A 20,521-nucleotide genomic window follows, 5' to 3' on the forward strand; every position below is an offset into this window, starting at 1 on the left:
CGTGTATGTCCAGCCAATGATTTCCCAGTACTATAATTGAAATATGAAGTCTAATCGAAGAATCATTATTACTCTGGATTTAATCATTAAAAGAAGAAAGAGAATACTATGACAGAAACGTAGCCTCAATAATAATAAAGTTGCAACTGTTATGCGTGCAACACTAACATCCAGCCTTTCTCCAGGGTTAGTCTTGCCCTTCCACCACCCCTTTGGATATAAGGTTGAAGGCACCAGTCTTCCTCAAGTGAAATTATCAGGTATTTTCTTATGCTTTCTAACACACTCTTAAACCTTGCTCTTTCTTTGTTGATCTGCAACTGCCAGGACCATACTGTACTACTGGGAGAAAGCTAACTCATGTTAGTGTAGTTTCTACAAAGACTAGTGTGACTCACTAACATTAACAAATGAGTAAGAAATATTGTGAGAGAAAATAAAAAAATCTTGGTGGCAAAATATGACAGCATTTAAATGAGCTTTGCTTCACTATTGACTCTGCTTTTAATCTCAACCTTTAAACAGTAAACAAAGTGTTTGGCTACTCAAACCATTTCTCAGACATATCATGATGTTGATATTTGTATTTCCAAAACAGAGAATAAAATATGGTGCAAATATAATTATGCCTTCCTTTTCATAGCAGGGGTAAGGGTACAGAAAACTTTAATATTTTACATTTTTTCAGCTATGTCAAGTCAAATGTTGATGAAGCAAAATTTTCTTTTCAGTACCTGATGCCTATGCTTGCAGCAGCTACCATGAGGACCACTTATCTGAGCAGCAGTCATAGGAGCTCTTGAGAGGAGGCGGCCTACAGCTTTGATACTGTACCAGTGCATTAGGGCATACTAAGTCCTCATCTGCTCCCCTCCTCCTTTCCCAGGCTCATAAAAAAGGATACAAAGGCCATCTCTCATCACCTCCCACAAGCAGACTGATACCCAGCCAGTGTCCCAGCAATAGCTGCCTAAGGTGCTTGACCCTGCCTAATCGGGGAGGGCAGCTAGAACAAAGGCTGCAGGCACCCTCTGATCAAGGACAGCTGAGAGGGTGTCAGAGCTGCCCTGCTTAGCCTCACCTGGCAGCAGCAGGCCCCCTCAGGTTCCTCAGAGGGTTCCCAGAGCTCACTAAAACCTCACAGAAGGATTGCCCAGAAACTAGTGCACAAACTGCTGTCTATTGCCAGAGCTCAGAACGCTGAAGCAAAGCCAGCAAGACCAAATCCATTTCACTGCTGCAAGAACTCAGCACACTCAGCAGCGCTGTGAAGCTAACCCAGTCGCCATGGCAGGGACAACCACCACCTCTTTTGGGTCCCAAGACTTCTAACACATTTTCTAAAGGCATTGAGTTTTACTGCTCAACACAGAGACCCCAAGCTGTTCCCACCTTCCACACATCATATGCTTTCTCAGGAGCTGTGCAGCACAGCCTGATTTTATTAGAGCAGAGGCAATCCCTGCATGGGCAATCCCTGCATAGGCGAGCACAACACCAGGGCTGATCAGATGACATCCAGCCTGGGGGAGTAGCATGCAGCTTCTGCAGAGTGATCGCAGGCCCCAGACAGGGATGAGCAAGGCATGGTCATCGTGACCAGCACTGCACAACGGAAGGACAACCTGAGCTGTGTCACGCTTCCTCGAATGGGTTTTAACACTGTGGAAGAGCAGCATGATCAATCAAACTGCTCAGTTGCATGATAGCTTCTTGCTAAGAGTTTTATGTTCAGAACTTCCAGAATTTGAGCTTTTTTTAGCATGTCAGTGTGTTGAGGACAGAGAGGTTGTTCATTAGTCACTGCCAGGAGCCAGGCAGGCAATGCACAGGCTCATACTGCCTTTTTTAGCATTTCCAATTACACTTTGATGGTAATTGTACATGGTGGTATATGACAAAAGTTGAGAAGTTGACAGAAGAGAAATGGTCCAAAAAGTTTAGGTATGAATGAGTTGGCAACACAAAACAAGAACAGCAGGGAGAACAGTAAAAGTCATTACAGCCTGATAAATCAAGAAAACCTTCAGCAACCCACAATTTCAATGGTAAAATTTTCAGAAGCTGTTGACTACAGTGGCAGACACAACACATTAACTTTCTGTGGACTGAGATTCCTAAGCAGGTAAATCATGTTCAGAAATGAGACAAAGCTGACTAAATCTTTCAAGTGCTTTTGAAATTTTTCCCCACAGTTACTTGTGGTCTTCCAAGTCAAATGTTGACGCAGACCAGAGGGATTATGGTCATTCATATGGTTTCATTGTGTAGACCATTTATTGTCACAGCATGAAGCCAGGCGTCCTGGCAGGCCACAAGCACAACGCAAGAAACCAATTAGTATCTGTAGAAACAAGTCCTTGTGCGCATGCCCATCACCATTATCTTTTAACAGCATCTTGATTGCCAAGGCATAAGTATCACTTATCATTCACAGAAACCTTAAATTTTGCAGGGGTTGTTCAGATTCCTTTGCCGTATCTTGTATTAGTTGCAGTGCATTTCCATGACAGGAACAAACAGCTTTAAAATAATGTCCAGCAGTCAAAATTTCATTGCATAGCCTTTGCGGTTATAAACCATGTTACATGTAGGCCAACAGTACTTCAGCATTTCACAGATAAACACATACACACTCTTTATCCTTAACAGCTATGTTACTCTGAGGAAAAAAGGTAGCAGCAGCTTGAGTGGCATTAAAATGAAGGGAAAGTGCAAATAAAATTCAGATTTATTTCAGTTTCATTTCTACTTAACTGCAGTTATTCATAACATCTAAATGCACATTCACTGCAGTTTCTAGATGCAGTATAGTAGGTTTTATGCAGTTAAAATGAGTTTATGTACAAGAGAATTGCCACAGGCCAATTCAAAACTGCTTTTCAAACCCCCTTTTCCAAACTAAGTTGTATAGTAATAATTCTATTTGTGTTGTGTCAGCTGGCCCAGAACTACAAATTTGAAATTACCATGAAGAAATCTAGGATTAAGGAAACAAAAGATATTTGCAGAATCTATATGAAATAGCTGAACATACCACATGCATTGAAAAGAGGAAAAAGTCACAATATACTTGCTTTGCTTGGAGACACACTTGCAGCATAAGCATACATCTGCATTCTTAATCCTGGTACATTTCTCAATTATCACACCTTAAAATTTTTAATGTCCCCCAAGCTCAAATCATTAATCATAATTTGCATGTAATACTCTTTAGTTTGGTTTATGTGCACTCACAAAGATACCAAGCTATAAAGGACTTCTGTGATACTTTCTTTCACTATGGTTAAAAATAGCTTTTTCTCCAGCATTTATAATACATGGGAGACTGCCCTGTTTGTCTCCATAGTGTTCCACAAAGACATTTTCTTATGGATTCTCCAGAGCTCTTTGCATGGTAATTTCAAAGATGAAGGAATAATCCATTCAGCCTTACTTGCTATCCATGGAAGGAAATGTAATTTCTAGAATCAATAAGAAGTTCAACTTCACCAATCACGCAAACCATCTCTGGAAATAGCCTATAATTTTAAGCTCACTTGATAAGCACATTCTCCCACAGTGAGAATGTGCTGCATTGTGTTTCAAACGCAACCAACCCTCATCAATTGCAAGAGTCACGCATGGGAAGTTAATTATTTGTACTTTGGTTGTAATTGGAGACCTCAAGTAAAATTGTACAGAGCATAGTACAATGTTATTTCAAATACTCACTGAGATGTATTCTATGCTCTGAAGAGTTTAACAAAACAGCTAACAGGAAATAAAGCAAAGAAAGAGGAGCCAAAAAAAAAAAAAGTTGGTGACAGAGTACTAGGAGGAAGCTGAGACTGGGATTCACTTGCATAGGATTTATGAACAGAAACATGACACTTACTACTCAGGTTACTGAAAACAAAAGGATTCAAAATCTGTACTCACAATTCCAGTTCAAGGAGAGCTACCTTTTTTTTTTAAAAAAAAAAAAAAAAAGGGGAGGGGGGTTGGAGGTGCAGGAAGAAACCTAGTCAAGCATTCCTGTTGTTGCAACAAACTAAAAATTGTGCAAAGAATCTCAACTCAGAAAATGATCAATGTCTCCCAATCATTATCTGAGCAGAATATTAAAGTACATGCATAATAAAGTAATTTTGATTCATTTTTGAGAAGTGATGGCATTTAGCGAGATTCAGTAAATTGTCCCTTTCAGCACTAATAACATGTTCATAGCTTTCCCCACCAGACGTTCCATAATGGCAATATAATAGGATTGCAATGACAATTAAATGATTGCATATTTTAGGGCAATGGAGGGTATCCACTAGGGCATGAACCATTAGCAAAATGGTAACGTTGTCACAGGAATTTTCATGCTTTGGCACAGCAACTGATAAAGCACTGGAAGAGAGCAGGTATTCAATTCTTGTACCATCTTCTTGACTCAAAAAAGGCAGAAAACAAGAAACTGATAGCAAATCTTAAAACATCCAACAAAAATTGAAGTTTGCTTTCAGCCCTTCCTCCTCCCCCCACCCATCAGGGGGGTTCGCCTAACACCACGTGTAGCCTTGGTTCAGGAAAGACAGCAGGGAGGTTCCTCCTCTTCCCTTTCCCAAATCCCAAGCCATGATCACTCTCAAAGGCTACCCTTCACACGTGCCTCTAAATGAACAACTGGTCTGCAGCACGCACTGCAGATGGATTTGTAGTAACACCAGGCTGTACAGCTGTGCATGTCTGCCATACATTGCTGGAAGGAGACTTTCATTTAAAATTTAGTGTTGGTGTAAAACGCTTGAATTGACAGCCTGGGAAATAAAGCTCTCCATTCCAAGGCTGCGTACTGAACAATGCAAGCCTCTTCACCGTGCGTCGCTTCTGTGGCTTCAGAACAGCCATTTTGGAGATGTAAGCTTATCTTCTCTGGACATCACTGTTTTGCTGAGCTTATAATCACTGTGAAGTGGAATCCAGTCTGACACCAAAAGAGTGGGCAGCCACATTGTTTTTCACCCATTACAGCCAGCCCTTGGGTACTGGCTCCAGCACTGAACCAGTGTCTCACACAGAACCTCTTCTGCTGGCAGGAAAGCTTCATTCCCTGACATAAATGGCCTGGGAAACCTTTCCCAAACAAGACCTTTATTTATGGCAGTGAGAAAATATGACTGCAAAAGGAATAAATAAAAGGGAAAAAACCCCAGGTTGTTATTTTGTGTCTTTCTACCCAAATTAATGCGTCTAAACTTCTGCTCTAACAATAATGACAAAGCAAACTACACCAAGTGCGGAAGATTCCCAAAGAGATTTGAGACTCAGCATAAATCTGGAATTTACTTTTTTAATACTTACCTCAGATATCACAACAAATGGTTCAACATAAAACACATGGATAAGTTTAGATGCTGTCAAAACAAGAGTTATCTCATAGATCTAAGTTTACCTTCCGAATGCATAACTGCAGAACTGCAGGAAACACTGACATAAGAGAATGCTGATTTCCATCATATTAAACATCATTTCGAGAAAGCACACATATTTTTCATCCTTTGCTTAAGAAAAAATGCATTAAAAAGTGAAACAGCAATCATAGAAAAGAATATGGGGAAAAAAACATGTATGAAAGAATGTTTTTCCCACTTTTTTCCTATTTGATTACAGCTGGAGGATAGAAACCAAAAGACATTTGTTATATTGCTGCATAATCCTATTTGCAATGATCACTCTGTGATGTGGCAGACAGAAGGACGTATTAGAATGCCTTTAAGTATTTGTTATCCCTTTATTTTATATGTACAAGTAGTGACTGATATCTGCTGGCAAAGTATTCTGTAACAACTCTGGAAGTGTTTGTGCACATGGATAGATATACATCCACTACATCACGTGTGGTCATGCTGTTATTTCACAACCCTGGAAAACAAATCTACTAGAATTAAGAGCACTCGGTGCTAAAGCTCAGTAAAGCCTTAGAATTTAGACAGGAAAAAAAAAATTTCTTTCAAAGCCAGTGAAATGAAAATTAAATTAAAATCAGCATTACTGTCAAAACTTATCAAAGTTTTTAAGACATTTACCACACTTCAAAACATCAGATGGAAATTCATTGGAGGTAGAAGCTCTTCAGGGCCATAGTAGCCACCTACTCTTTGTGTAGCACTGCCAAAGGGACCCTGGTCTCACCCTAGGCCCGTAGGCACTACTAGAATAAGAAATGAAATGGCTGTCCTCTTCTAAATCAGTGCAATAATTGTTCACTACCTTGTTCAGAGAAGGGTTTGACTCAGAGTCCACCTAGGTTTCTTTCCAATTAATGCAATATCTTCATAAAACACAACTGAAAGACTGAAATCCTGGTCATCAGTCAGTGCCTTTTCTCTTTTATTAGTAGGAAATACAAATCACACTCTTTCAGTCAGAGGATACTGACACTGAAGAAAAGTCAGACAACAACGATCTTCAGCTCGTCAAAGAGGAGCTAAACAAATTAATTTATGTCATAATAGAGAGACATCCTGCTTATTAATGACTAGAACTCATCTTCTAGAGTGACAATAGAGGCTGAAGTCTACTTGTTATATGAAAGTTACTCCATGATTTCAGAATTTTAACTCCCCTGTCGCTTCCTACCATGCGAAACTTAACTATTTGAAGTTGACTTCCAGGAACTGAAACCTGCAACAGTTGTCAGTGTCTTCTTCTTTGTTCCCCAGTAACTGAAATATTATCAAACTACTTTGAAACGAACTACTAACTATCTCTAGAACCATAATGCTAGAACAATGAACATCTGCTAGTAACACAGCCTGGAATGCATTATTTATTTATTACTTGAAAGAAATATGTAAGAACCTACACTCCTATAGTCTATTCCTCTCTGCATGCTACTAAGATAGCTCTTAAAAATAGCAAACAGGAGAGACAAGAGAGAAAGTTTGAAAGAGGTTCTTCCAGGTCTGACACATATCCAGTAAGCATTAAAAACTGGATCAGGTGTCTTGGCATATGGGACTCCCTGAGAGATGTCAACACGTGATTCTACCTAGCGAGAAATAAAGCTTCCTAGGCATGCAAAGCAGTCTATCACATTCATCCGAAGAGCAACAGAAAGAAGATTAGAGAAGAGCAGCAATTTGAGAACAACATGAGTCCTTGATGGCTTCCTAAGTAAATACCAGGTGTTGAAATAGCTTTAAAAAAAGGAACAAATAACCCCCAACACACACCCCATTTTGGCAAGAATTTAATGGAGTAGATGGAATAATTTTGTAGTTTTCCTTCCACACAGCTTGTGTGGCAAACATATAATATGTAGTATATTTTAGACTAAGTATCTAGGTCCAGTAAACATGTCTTTAAAGGACAGAGCCCACTGAAGAATAACAGCAACCCATTTAAAAAAAAAAAAAAAAGCAGCAACAAAACAGGATAAATGCATCCAATTATCAAGACAAATATTGTTTCAAAACAGCTCAAAAACCTTGCATGCAAATCCTTTATCTCGAGGAGAACAAAAATAAATATTTACTGTGTGCCAAATGAAATTAAGAGGTATTTGGCACTGAAGGGAAAAAAGCACTTTGAAATATCACATCGCATAGCTGCAAACAGAAGAGGGTTTCTGCAACTGGAAAATGTCTTAAGAACGTCGTTTCACTTTTAACATTACTAATGAAGAACTTCAAAAAACAAAATTGAAACACAGAGAAAAAAGTGTTAACAAAAATAAAAGGTTTTGATTAGTTTTCCAAATTATTCTTAATTACAGCAAATAATAAGAAGTCATATTCTGTTTCCCACAGTGATACTTTGCTAGTCCTCTGAAAACTGTCTTGCATATGAGCTCTATAGTGCCTCTGCTTGGCTACTGGAAGTACAAATAAGTTAGCTACTTCCAACTGTTCAACTGTTTCTAGCACAGAAAAAACAAGATTTAATCTAAAAAAAAAGCCCTTAATATCTTCTAATGATTTCCAGCACAAAGACCATAGCGCAGAATCATCACTACACGACTATAGAAACACTACACACTATATAAACGTAAAACAAAGTTTAAAAGAAAAAACAAATAAAAACATACCATGGATACTGCCTATTTTCTTTACAATAGCCCACAGAGAACTGAAGCCTGGTAGCTTATCAACTGCACTCAACTGCCTGAACAATGTGGTTGTACACACCTGCATCTCAATTAAGCTAGTTTGCTGCAGTGAGGCTACCTTACTCATTTTTAGATGTAACCTGGGCAGAATTGATTATCTGCCCCCCAATTCATTAAAAAAAAAAAAAAAAAAAAGAAGATAGGTTTAAAAACATTCAGAAACATCAGAACAAAGATCTGATTTCTGCCTCTGAAGGGAGAATTTCTAATGTACATGGTGGGTGCAGCAAATCCAGCATACTGAAGACACAGTTTTCTCCAAAACTAATAATGACCATAGCCCAAGTTAAGCTTGGAAGAAGCAAAGGAACTCTCATGAATTTCATTAGGAACTTTCCAATACACATGTCACTCAAATTTGGCCCAAATAATTATGGAATAAGCAAAACAATCCTTGGGCTATCATTTGTACAGCTAAAGGGGTAGAAAACCTTTTTTTCTAAACCTTTCCTTACCCTTAAACTTTGCTTATGGCTGTATGTTCTTTTGGTTACATAAAGAGCACGTTTTAATTATTTAGAGATATTACATAAGGAAAGAAGATGGTGAATACATTTATTGTGCATGTGCAAATTAGTTTGGCACCACTTCTATTGATCTAGTGTAGAAGTTTAGAAATACTTTTGTGACATCTCTCTCCTCAATTAGTTCTTATGTCTCCTTCGTTATTTCCTCACCATCTAATTCTGTAATTCATTGTCTTAACTTCTTCATTTTTGAAATAGGACATTTCTTCTTAGGGCCATATCATGTAGCATGCCCTGAAGACCTGGCACACATTTCAGGGCATTAGCAGAAAGGCTGCTTCTTTACTGTAAATATATAAGTAACACATTTTTAAGGCCTACAATAGGAATTTCAGGATTGCCACATTCTTTTTACATGCTATAATCCAATATACCTGTGTTGTGTTAATACAGCTTTATGATTGAGGAAATATGTGCCTTAAAAAAACACATTATACATAAAATCTGTGTAGCCCAATAAGGTACAAAAGTAATGAGTTGTATGCCTGGCGTGTCCCATTTTCCTATGGAATTACAGCAGGCTGGAGAAGTGAGTTTTGAAGCCTTGCCAGGAAGAAAGAGAAGCACCTCAGAGCATTTCTAGCTCTGGTCGGGGCAATCTCTTGGATTTAGAGACTGGATCTCACAGTTGTGGCACCTGGCCAAAGGCTTGAAGATCCATGCTAAATCTCCACTATGTGAACACAGCCTGAATACAGAAAAGGCCATGAAGCCAGAGTCAGTCCTTCATGGCCCACATGGTGACACAGAATGCTATATTAACCAGGTTTCTGAGTGCTGGATCTGCCCATATACAGCTCTGGCCATATCTTGTCAGTATTCCAGGATTCAGGACTGTTTTCCAGTACAATGCACAAAGACTTACTTGAAGCCATAATAACATTACCCTCTCAAGAGAATTACCAGCTACAGGTGCTCTGCAAAGGAGCACCTGTACTCTGTGTGATTGGGGGAAAAGCTCAAATTTGAAACAATTTTCTGTCAGGAAGCATGGAAAAAAAGTTATCTCCCCCCGCCCCCATTTTTATTTAAGTGACAGCAGAAAGCAAGCAGGAGCCTTTTAGACATTGTTAATGTAAGAGATGTGCATTTACATGAACGTGGATTGTTAGAACAGTTTGTAAAGTGAGTACATGGAATTTTGAAACAACTTACAAAACCATGCAATTTCACTTTAAATTGCTCCCAGAAAAAAAAAAAAAAATTTACCATGCCATAATTCAAATGCAAATCATAACCTGTTGAAATAGTAGCCTTAATATCTTACTAGCTAAATGAACAGTCATCCACTTTTCTGAGCAGGTATGTTAAATCAGACCATCTATAACGAGACCGCCTTCCTATTTGCCAAACTGCATTGGCTGGCCAAGTCTCTAGCAGTTGGCTGATTGCAGATGTCTCAAGGATAGACAGGCCTTTTGAGAATCCAAAGCATTGGCAAACACCTTGATAATCTAGTTTATAGCATTACAGACAATCTGCACATGAGGCAACGGACCTACTATGCGTGGTGCACATCTCTGCTGGAGCCAAAATGGCAACACGAGTGCACTCGATTATTCAAAATGCGCGGGGAAAATAGCAGCAAAGTCATTCTTTGGTTTGCTGTTTTGAAGTAGCTAAGAATTTTTCAGTATTTCAAGCTGAAGGCAACTCATTCACCTGTGCTACCCTCCTGAGGCAGTCCAGCACTTGATCAAATGCTGGTTCTCCAAAGGTTTGATTTTCATCAGCCCTTTGGATTTGCATCTTACTTGTGCTTTCTCATCTCTGCTCACAAGAGCTAGCCATGACCTAAGCAGCTGAAACCAAATAATCCCACCCTCCTAAACAAACAGAAGTTACCCTCACTAAACCCTCTTGCTTGTTACATTCCATTATTTAACAACCACAACCTAAGCGCACTGAACTGCCACATTTCATCAAAGTCCTGTAACTCTGAGCTTCTTTTAATAATCTGAAAATCACTTTCTTCAGGTTTTTTTTCCACATTGTTCCATAACGTTTGTGGCTTTCCAGCCACCTGAGACTTTCAGTGACTGTTACCCAAAGTGATTTAGAACATGCTGTCCAACGCAGTCTGAAACAAGGTCAGCAGAACCTGTGTTTTTAAACTGAGGGGCAAGCAGAGAATCATCAGCAGTCATTGTCTGGGCTGTCCCAGGAATAACTCAGGACCATATAAGGTTGCTGGCTTTTGTTTTAAGTACTGCTTGGTCTCCCTCAAGAGAATATTTCCAAAAGAGCAAGGAAATAGCTGATGTCAGGAACTCTCTTTAACAGCCTGTGCTTGCTAAGCAGCTTGGTTAACCTAGATCTGGATGTTTAATAATAGAAAAGACACAGGTGAAGTGTTATACTAAGATACCATGCTAGGTTAAACCCTGAATTTCTCCAAATAATGACTGCTAACCAGTCACTGAAAATTTTGGCCATATTTGTTCTGCTATCTGCGTATAGATATTCCAGTGCAGTGGTTTTACACATTTAAAAGTGCAGCTGATCTTCATGGTCTAAAATATATGCATTGTGTCAAGTGGCTGTTTCCAACATGGTAATTGTGATAGATTGGGTGGGTTTGTTCACTAAAATGTCAGCAGGATAAAGTGCTGGTTTGCTAGGTAGGATATGCTGGGGGCCTCTTGGTGGGTGAGACCCAGATACCGTTTGGCCTGCTTAATCAGCCCCCACAGGTCAAGTCTCCACCCAGACATTGAGAGGATCGAACAAGGAAGATTGAGAACCTCCATCCCTGCGACCCACTAGCAGCAAAACGAACATGCGCAGAGTACACCGAAAGAAACTACGTCAACTGGGAAGAAGACTGTATATAAAAAGGGACTGTAAAAAGGGAAGGGGGGGCCGCCGTTGGTGGAGCGGAGACTCCCCGGCTGCCCAGCGCTGATTTTTGCTCACTAACTTTGCTTGCTGAAATTATAATAAATTCTGATTGGGTTGGAAACTTTTGGTATTGTTTTCTCAACATATAACAGTAATGATACATTTTTAAGTTGTAGAAAATATTTACAAACTAACTGATCCTTGCTGCAATAGTACCTGACACTGAAGCATTTCAAACTGTAATGGGTCTGTGTGGAACAACAACATTCATTTCATCAGCTGTAAGCAAATGAGGAATTGCATACCCATCCAACCCCCAGTGCAGGCCACGGATGACTGTGAGGGACCCACAGCTCTGAATGAAGAAAACACAGAAAGGCTATCATTAGAGTAGCTACAAAAAAATATTTATAGTGGGTGGGGAGGGGGAATACCGAAGTTCAGAGTAAAAAGGAGTAAGTCCAAGTGCAGTACGTACATTAACATCATTCGCTAAAACTTCTGCAACACAATAATAGATTTATTTTCACAGTATGGCTGAAAGTAGTATCGCCAGTATTTGTCTCTCTACATCTCTGGTTTGCCTCTTTATAAATTCACCTCTGCAGCATGCAGGGGGAAATCAGCCTCAGTCTTAAAACCACAATCCTCAAGAATAGAAAAAGGAATACATTCTTCTCACATGTATACATGAAAGAGTTAATGGCAAATCATTAATTAAATCTCTCAGAGGTGCTGAATACATGCATTAATTGTCACTGCTCAACACTTCTAAGATCTTCCCACCCCCCATAAAACTGTTTCTGTAGGTTTGATTTTGTTTATTGCACCATGTGTTGTGCAGAAGGCACACACAAATCTTCAAAAAGCAGCTTCCAAAAAAAATCCTGGTGAACACAGCACAGAAGGCTCCTCTGAAGACAAAGAACAAGACATCAGTGTCTCATCTGCTGTGAATTAGTTTGCTTTTTTTCCTTCAAGAACTCTCAATATGAGAATCCGATCAACAGTTAATCTCTCTGAGCAGGCACCGCTTTGTTATCCTCTGTGGTAGTTCGCTGCTGCTGGGGTAATTTGTTGCTGAACAATTGAGGCAAATACTTGGCTCAGGATAGAAAGAAGTAAGATTAGTCTGTAATTGGAATATTTTGTCTCATTTATTCTTGAAGATGTGCCATATTACACTCCATCAGCCAGGGGTTATTGTTTTATGAAATCAAGCTGCACCTGGCATTGCATTGTATAAAACCTAAAGTGCTGCTGTTTGCCATCCAGCTTTCTATTTACCTAAACTCTGGTACCAATGAATGTCACATCCTGCGGTGTAACCTTCACCCCCCTCAACTAATTATCCTAGATGGTATTACATTAAAAAGAAATAATTTTCTAGGGCAACTATAAAGTTTAGCCATAATATCAAAAACAGAACTGTCATGGATCAAAGCGATCCACATACTTTTCTCCATACATTTGTTTTCTACTTCCAGCAAGTTTTCAAGATGATCTCTTCTTTTACATCTTTAAGCAATTACTACTGCAAATGAAAAATTTATATGCCAAGACAACTGATTGTATCACTACTTTATTTAGTTGACCTCTAGATTTTTTTTTGTGCTTCGAGATGATTGCAGGCATAAAAACAAGAGGGTATTTAAAATTCAGATGCATTTATGACATACTGGTGTATCTTACACCACATGTGACAGTGTATTTTTAGAAAATATATTTAAAGGAAGTTTTAGGATAAGTCCTAACTTTCTGTATTTAGAGGTGCCTGATAGAATAGAAACTTTCATTCTTGTTATCTAATTTTACATAAGTGCTATTGTACCTGCTGCAAAATCCACCTTTGAAAGACATTCTGCTAAAAGTAATAAAGAGACACTGAAACATGTGCCTCAACGTTTGTACATAGCTAATTCTAATACATCCCCTTGTACATACACAAAGTTGACATGTATTTTGATGTTTTTAATTAAGCCGAGTTTTTACTGTGAAGTTTATCCTAACTTCATAACTGTGAAGTCAAATATTTACACTGTTAGAATAGAGGACAGAAAAGAATAAACATTCGTAGATAAATCCTATTTCTAACATGTCAGGTGGCAAGGGTAGAAGAAAGGATTTTACATTGGTCCTGTATAAAGCATTATAGTATCAAAGAAGGATAAAAAGAAGGGTTTTGCTTGACTTGGTAGAGATTTGGCTAGGGCAGGAAGAACATGGTTGGTTCTTTAACCTAAAAAAAAAAAAAAAGCTGAGGGTAAAAGAAAATTAAATAGACCTGTACCTTATAATGACACACAAATGAGATTGAATTGAAACTCATGAAGCTCTGTGCTTTTCCCCTGATATTAATGCATTTCTACATAACCAGATAAGACAAAGCATATTCTTGCTGCATATGGTATATCCCACCCATTCCCTAAGACTTATTAACTATACTAAATTGTAAATACATTATTTTACACATCCATGGACATCTGATACCTGAACAGGAACATTAGATATAAAAGAGTGCTTGAGATTTTATTAACAGTAACAAACTGCATTTTAAAAAGCATTTCAGACTATGGGAGTAGCAGTAAGGACCAGGTTGCAGCTTAAAAAAGAAAAGTAAACATACTGAAGAATCAAATAGAAGGCTGTGAAGATGCAAAAAAGACTCACAGCTGCACTGTAAGTACAAACAGAAAAGATACAGAGTCTAGGAAAGGAAAGATCAACTAATCTCATATTTCCACTATAAAACAAATGCTGTCGCCCCAGAGATGGCCTTTTCCATCCCATATATAGCAGAGTACCACAAAAGAAGTTCTGAATACTACTGAAAAAGTGCTCCCCCTCTTGCAGTGTGAGATCCAAGTACACCCCTTCAGCAGCTGAATTTTACGTATGGTCAATCCTGAGATTTGTCCAAGCAGGAGGAATGCATTGGTTTGTCTTTGCAAAATCAATTGCAGAGTATACAACATAATGAACTGTTGTTACTAAGCACACTCCTAAATAGGTTCAGTTATTTTAACAGCTTATTTTTGTGGCTACATAGATTTTCTTGTGCACACTCCCCTTGAAACCTGGTTTAACTAATCCCTCACAAAAGTTTTCAGTGTAGAAAAACTTTGACTTACAAGTTCATTTGAAAATCGTGAGCTCTTAAAAACAGGTGAAAATCCAGTGTATACAGTCAAATGTCACCCAGCACTGTCAAAAATTACTTGATGCTCCCAACTGATTTCTGTGCTAGTGGACAATCTTCGCTCCCAGAATGAACCATTTGTGCTTGCAGCACTTGTGCTCAAGCAGCCATCATGGTAAGCTGAAGACTTGTAGGTTTACAAGGTGGGAGTCATCATATTGCACCTTGCAAGTAGAACAAGCAAGCAAGCAGAAATCCTTTGTCCTTCTAGTAGTCTCACTGCCCAGGCACAGCTTTGCAGTTGCTCAGGAGGACCCGCCCATAAATTAAATAAAAAAAGAGCAAAGGCCTTTTTCCTTCTAGACACATTCAAAGGAAGAGGTTGCCGTGTTCAGATCAGACAAACTAGTCATCATCATTACAGTGTATTCACTACTGCTTTATTTAGTTAGAAGTTATGTCTGGAATGATGCTGAACAAAAAACAAAACTCAGGGACCTCCTTGTGCCAGACATTGCTGTACACAGACAAAGTACCTTCAACTCCAAGCTGTAAGACTCTTGGGGAAAAACTTTGTCCATTAAAATGAAGAAGAGAGAGCATTACTTCCAAAGCTCCACATGATCCATAGCGCCATAACTCCATGCTGTGCAGGGTTAGTAATCACATCTTCTCCTCAGGGACACCCATGCACTCCCCAGGTTACTGTAGGTATCATTTTGGTACATGTGCTCCATCTCCCTCAGATGCCTTCTGGCAAGAAGGGAGAAAAGTTGACTGCATCTCCACCTACACAAGTTGAATTTTAAAGGACACATTTTAAAACTTTTTCACTCTTAAAAGCCTGACACACACACAAAAAAAAAAAAAAAAAAAAAAGGGTTAAAAGCCACTAGGTCAGTTTTCAAGTTACTGGCACAGCAGATGGGAAAGGTTTAGCTAATTTTTTATTTATTCTCTTAATGTTGACAATCAAACTTCTTTTCTTTATTTGCCTCCTTGACATTATCCAAGCTGGTGTGCCTGGGAAGTTGAACCACTTCTAGTCTATTCACTTCAAAGTATACCCATGTGGGGGGTGGCAGTCTGCCATAGCACAGCATCATAACTTAAGGTGACAGCTCCTTTGGAGACACGCAACAACAGTGTCCCTTTGCTCATCCACAGCAAGTTCAGGATCCCATGTTGACATCTCCTCATCCCTTTTCACAGCCCTTATTCCAAGGGGGAGGAAATAAACACTTTCATCTTTCTCCCCCAGCATTTTCCTTTGTTTGCCTAAAAAGACGAGCCAGATCATGGGTTTTCAGCAACATTTTGTACAAAAGTGTGTCAGAAGCCATTACCTCCAGGTGCTGATTACTGTTGCAGCATTCAAGACAAGTTGGCAACTGATATTTCTTTGGAACGGCTACAGACAAAAATAGTCTGAGTTGCTGCTAGGTTTTGAAACGGATTTCTCTAAAACAATATTTTTCAGAATGAAAGGAATTGTCAGGGTCAACAAATTGCACATGAGATATGAAAGAAAAGGTAGGTATTTCTATCCCAGGGATACAGCCCAAAAGTGTGAGACATAGCTCTGGAAAAAAAAAAAATAATCTCAGTGGCAGTTTAAAAAAAAACCAACAGTGAAGTTATTGAAAGAAACATCAGAAATGAGAACCCAAAGATGAGGTTAAAGGCCACAGCACATATACTCATTCACTGGTAGTTAATAGCTCAGATCTCAAGAGGTTGCTGGGGACAATTGCTAGGTAGGTAACACTACTACATTTTGAAGGCACTTTCAGAGCACAGGATAGAAAATGTGGGATGTATTCTTGTTGTTCCTGCTCTGAGGAGTTACCAAGTGTAAGTATAACCACCTGTAAAGCAAGCGTGGATGCAGTGACCTTTCATAAAGCCATTTGAGATTTAGTAATATTACTGAGATATTTAGAGAACTTGGAAATTTTAGAATTCTTGCCTAGATGGGACACAAGTAAGGTGAAAAAGCAACTGCAACATCCACCCCAGATCTACAGCATGAGCTGTTTGTTCTTAGGCAATTTGCTTGGTTCACCTTTCTCACAGCTTCTTCTGCAAACATACAACAATATTTCTCAGGTACAGTAATTTCAGGCATGGGGTAATACTTCAGAAGCATACTGCTTTTCCAGAGATACGGACTTGAATTTTAAAAGGCAGTGTGATTTATAAGCAAGTTTCACTGTACTTTGCATCACACTACACATGCTCTCTGCCTTCTGTATGCTGGTAAACTTCATTCCAGTTGGCAGTTTCAGTTGTTTCTATACTGCAAATTGAAGCGGTGCTTTTCCAGAATTCTAACTCCTCTTATTGTTTCAATTTCAAGCTAAGTTTCATTCCATGAATAATGTTAAAACATAAAAAGCCGTATGTATATTTGCTGCCCCAGACATTATTTATGTCAGCTTAGAAAAAAAAAAAAAATCAGACACTGACAGCTCCTGAGGTAATCAACTATTTTCTGTTCATCTCATAATGATCTTGCAAAAATTTAGTATGCTTGATTGAAAACAAGTTGTTAAGGAAAAAGTGTAGCCTCTCTTCCCTGTAGTTACCAAGGCAGATGGCTAGCATTTAAGTACAGACATTAAAGGGATTATTAAATAATTTTCTTATATAGTAGAGTTATTATTCCCTTCTTCCATCTACTGGGTCTAAATTCTAGTAAGTACGTATCTATGGAAGAGAAGTCTGTCTTTCAGGGTTGTGGGTTTCCTTCATCTTTGTAGAGTATTATGTGACACACGATGAGCAAAGAGCTATCGTACTGGTTCAGGCAAGGGTGCATCAAGACCAGTCTGCCATCTCCAATACCAGCTGTGAGCAGACAGCCAGGCAAAACCAGCAGCAGTGCCAACTCATCTAACACTTTGAGTCCTTTCCTGGTCTCCAGCTATATTCAGCTCAGTAGAGAGTTCCTCAGCCCAGCTTGGTTTGTCCAGAAGCCCTCTAATGGCGCTCACTTCCAGGTGCTTGCACAAGGAAAGAGAATTATAAAAGCTAAACCCTCGTACTTTTGCGTAAGCTTATTGTCACAAAGAGGATTCTCACAAAAACTGGGCATCTTTGGTAAAAGCATTTTGAGGTTGTCTTAGTCTTTGCTGTCACAAGCCACAAATTAATCCCAACTGTCATGGGATGTGGCTGCTCAAGAAGTGGTATGGCCAAGCCACTGAGTCAGAGATCTCTAGTGGGGCTGGATGTCCCCACCAGGACTACTTAAGGGCTGCAGCCCTAGCTTGTGGTACATTGCACTTCTTTGGCATCTTCTCCCGAGACATCAGCTCTACAACTTAACCTGCCAGGATTCTCTTCATCTTCATGGATGAACTGATTTTGCTTCATTTAATTTTTAACTAGAGCTGAGCATGCATAGTACAGTCATTACTTCACTTGAACAATGAAGTTAATCTGTCCCTGTACGCAGTAGTTACTGTGCTTGCCTAAACCTGCATTTGATTCACTGTGTAGGTGCAGAAGCTGCGCAATAAGATTCCTGGATCAGCAAGGACAGCCCTGCACTCGCATAGTCAAGAGCTCAGGCAAACCCAGACTTTCCACATCATTTCCATCTGATCTGGGATACAGGCACATCACCAACATATTTCTAAGCTGCCTCAGACAGCAACTCCTCTTTGTTTTATCCAACATAATCAACACATCTGTATAATTTCCTTTTGATTAATGACTTGATCCTTATACTTACCTTGGCTATTTTTATTTATTTATTTATTTAATGGGGTATTTTTTTTTCCTTTGACTAAAAAGTCATGTAAAAGCTTACTTTCTTGTTCTATTCCAGATTTCAGTTGGTCAGAAATGCAGCAGGCTTGTTCTGCACTTCAATTATACCAGTTAATCTGTCCCTGTGAATGTATCTTGTCCCAGAAGGGAAACAAGGGAAGACAAAGAATTTCAGTCCATCTGTTCTGTCCAAAATTAGGAATTACAGAGGAGTGTGAGAATAAAAAAACCCCTAAACTAAAACCCTACAATCGAATAAACTCTACCTACACTTTAATTGATTCTTATTTTGCCTGAACTACTTCTCTTATCCCTACTAAACACACTTCAAATTCTTCAGTACCTTTTTACAACTTAAAATTTTAATTGGAAACAAACTGCTATGTGCTATTCTTAAACATGCCTCACTGGAAAACACCACCAATAGCAAGAAGTGACTTCCAGTAAACACTTTTTGTGGAACTTAAGGAAACAGCTAGGAAAGGTGCCTTAGAAACCATATCAGAACACATCAAACTGCAGTGTTTTTATTTTTGAGGTGCAAGATTAAATATATATATTTATATACCAACCAGCAATTAATTCCAGATAGCAGTACCTGCCATTAGCATTCAATTAATGGTCAGTGTGGTTTTCTGACTACTATACCTTCAAGGGATGTGACAATCCAGTCCCTGATGCATTTGTACAGCAGTTAGAGACAAATCAAATGTGCTTTTAATTTGAAGTATTGTACACATTATTTGAACAGCTTAATTAACTTATGCAGCTTTTAAGTGGTACTTGCAAACACTGTTATACAAATAGGAAGGCGCAGTTAACAGAGTAAAAACATGATCATTATATTTGAATGATCTTTGACAATCAGCATCTTGTTACCCTATGTGGTTTGCTATTATTTGGAGCCATGAGCTGGTCAGAAAGAGAGATTCAGTAGTTGTGTATTCTGTTGATGCAGTACTGGCTGCTTACAGGGGACATATGACAAGACCTCTCTGAGCACAAAACCTCAAGGCAAGAGTCAGATTCCTTAGTCACTATTCGAACACTGTTAGCACAGCCAATGCTCTTTAAAATGTTCTTTCTACCGCATAACCCTGGGAGAAAGGCAAGAAATTTATTTCTTGCTGTGTTTGCAGCTCTGTTGTGCTCTCTGCCTATTCCAACTGATTGAAAAGTACACAGTTAAAACCATAGTTAATCAACCACAGCACCTATATTTCATAGAATCATTTAGGTTGGAAAAGACCTTTAAGATCATCAAAGGGTGCGGGGAGGTGTTTTTAAGATATGGTAATGCTTCTCACTGTCCTATTCTGTCTGTTAATTGTCATCATCTTTAGTGTTTTGAATTAAAGTGACATCCTTTTTCTTCCCCTAACAAGCCTGTCTTTTGCCTGTGACCATTAATGGGTTAGCAACCCCTCCCTATCCTTATTTCCATTCCTGAGCCTTTTGAGTCATTTTTCTCCTTCCTAGTGGTGAGGGGAAGGGGTGAGTGAATGGCTGTGTTTCCCTCTGGGCTCAAACCTCGACATATACCCAGTGGCTTCAATAAAACATGCTGTGGCCACAAGCTAAAATCTGCATGTCCTCTAAAAAAAGACAGTGTATGGGCAGAAAAAAAAAAAGAAAAAAGTGAAGATGAGAAATAGGAAATACAACTTTGAAAGCATCTAGTGGTCATTAGACCTTCACTTACTGCAGTAAGATCCCTGGATATTTAGTGTCCATTTACACTGGGACGCACTTTATGGACCTTTCTACAACTGATCAGCTCTAGAAAGAAAGAGAAGCTTTTAGGATTTCTTCTGGTATAGAGCATTCATCTTTAGCCCACTGGGTTTTGAGATGAAGGACACCAAATGACTCACTTCCTGGGGAGTGATCACTGCCTTCTTTTCCCCCATGATTCAGACCACAGGAAAATTCCACACTTGACATAACCCTTTTTTCTGTTTTGGTCAGATTATTCAGAAGAAATACATGCAAAAAATAAATACCATAGCCAAGGAGAAGTCAAGGATGCCAGATATTTTATTGCTTCTGAAGAGGAAGAATCAAAGACCCAAAATATTAGAGAGACATTCCCCCACT

This window comes from Strix aluco, chromosome 15 (genome assembly GCF_031877795.1).
Source record: "Strix aluco isolate bStrAlu1 chromosome 15, bStrAlu1.hap1, whole genome shotgun sequence".
Taxonomy (NCBI): Eukaryota; Metazoa; Chordata; class Aves; order Strigiformes; family Strigidae; genus Strix; species Strix aluco.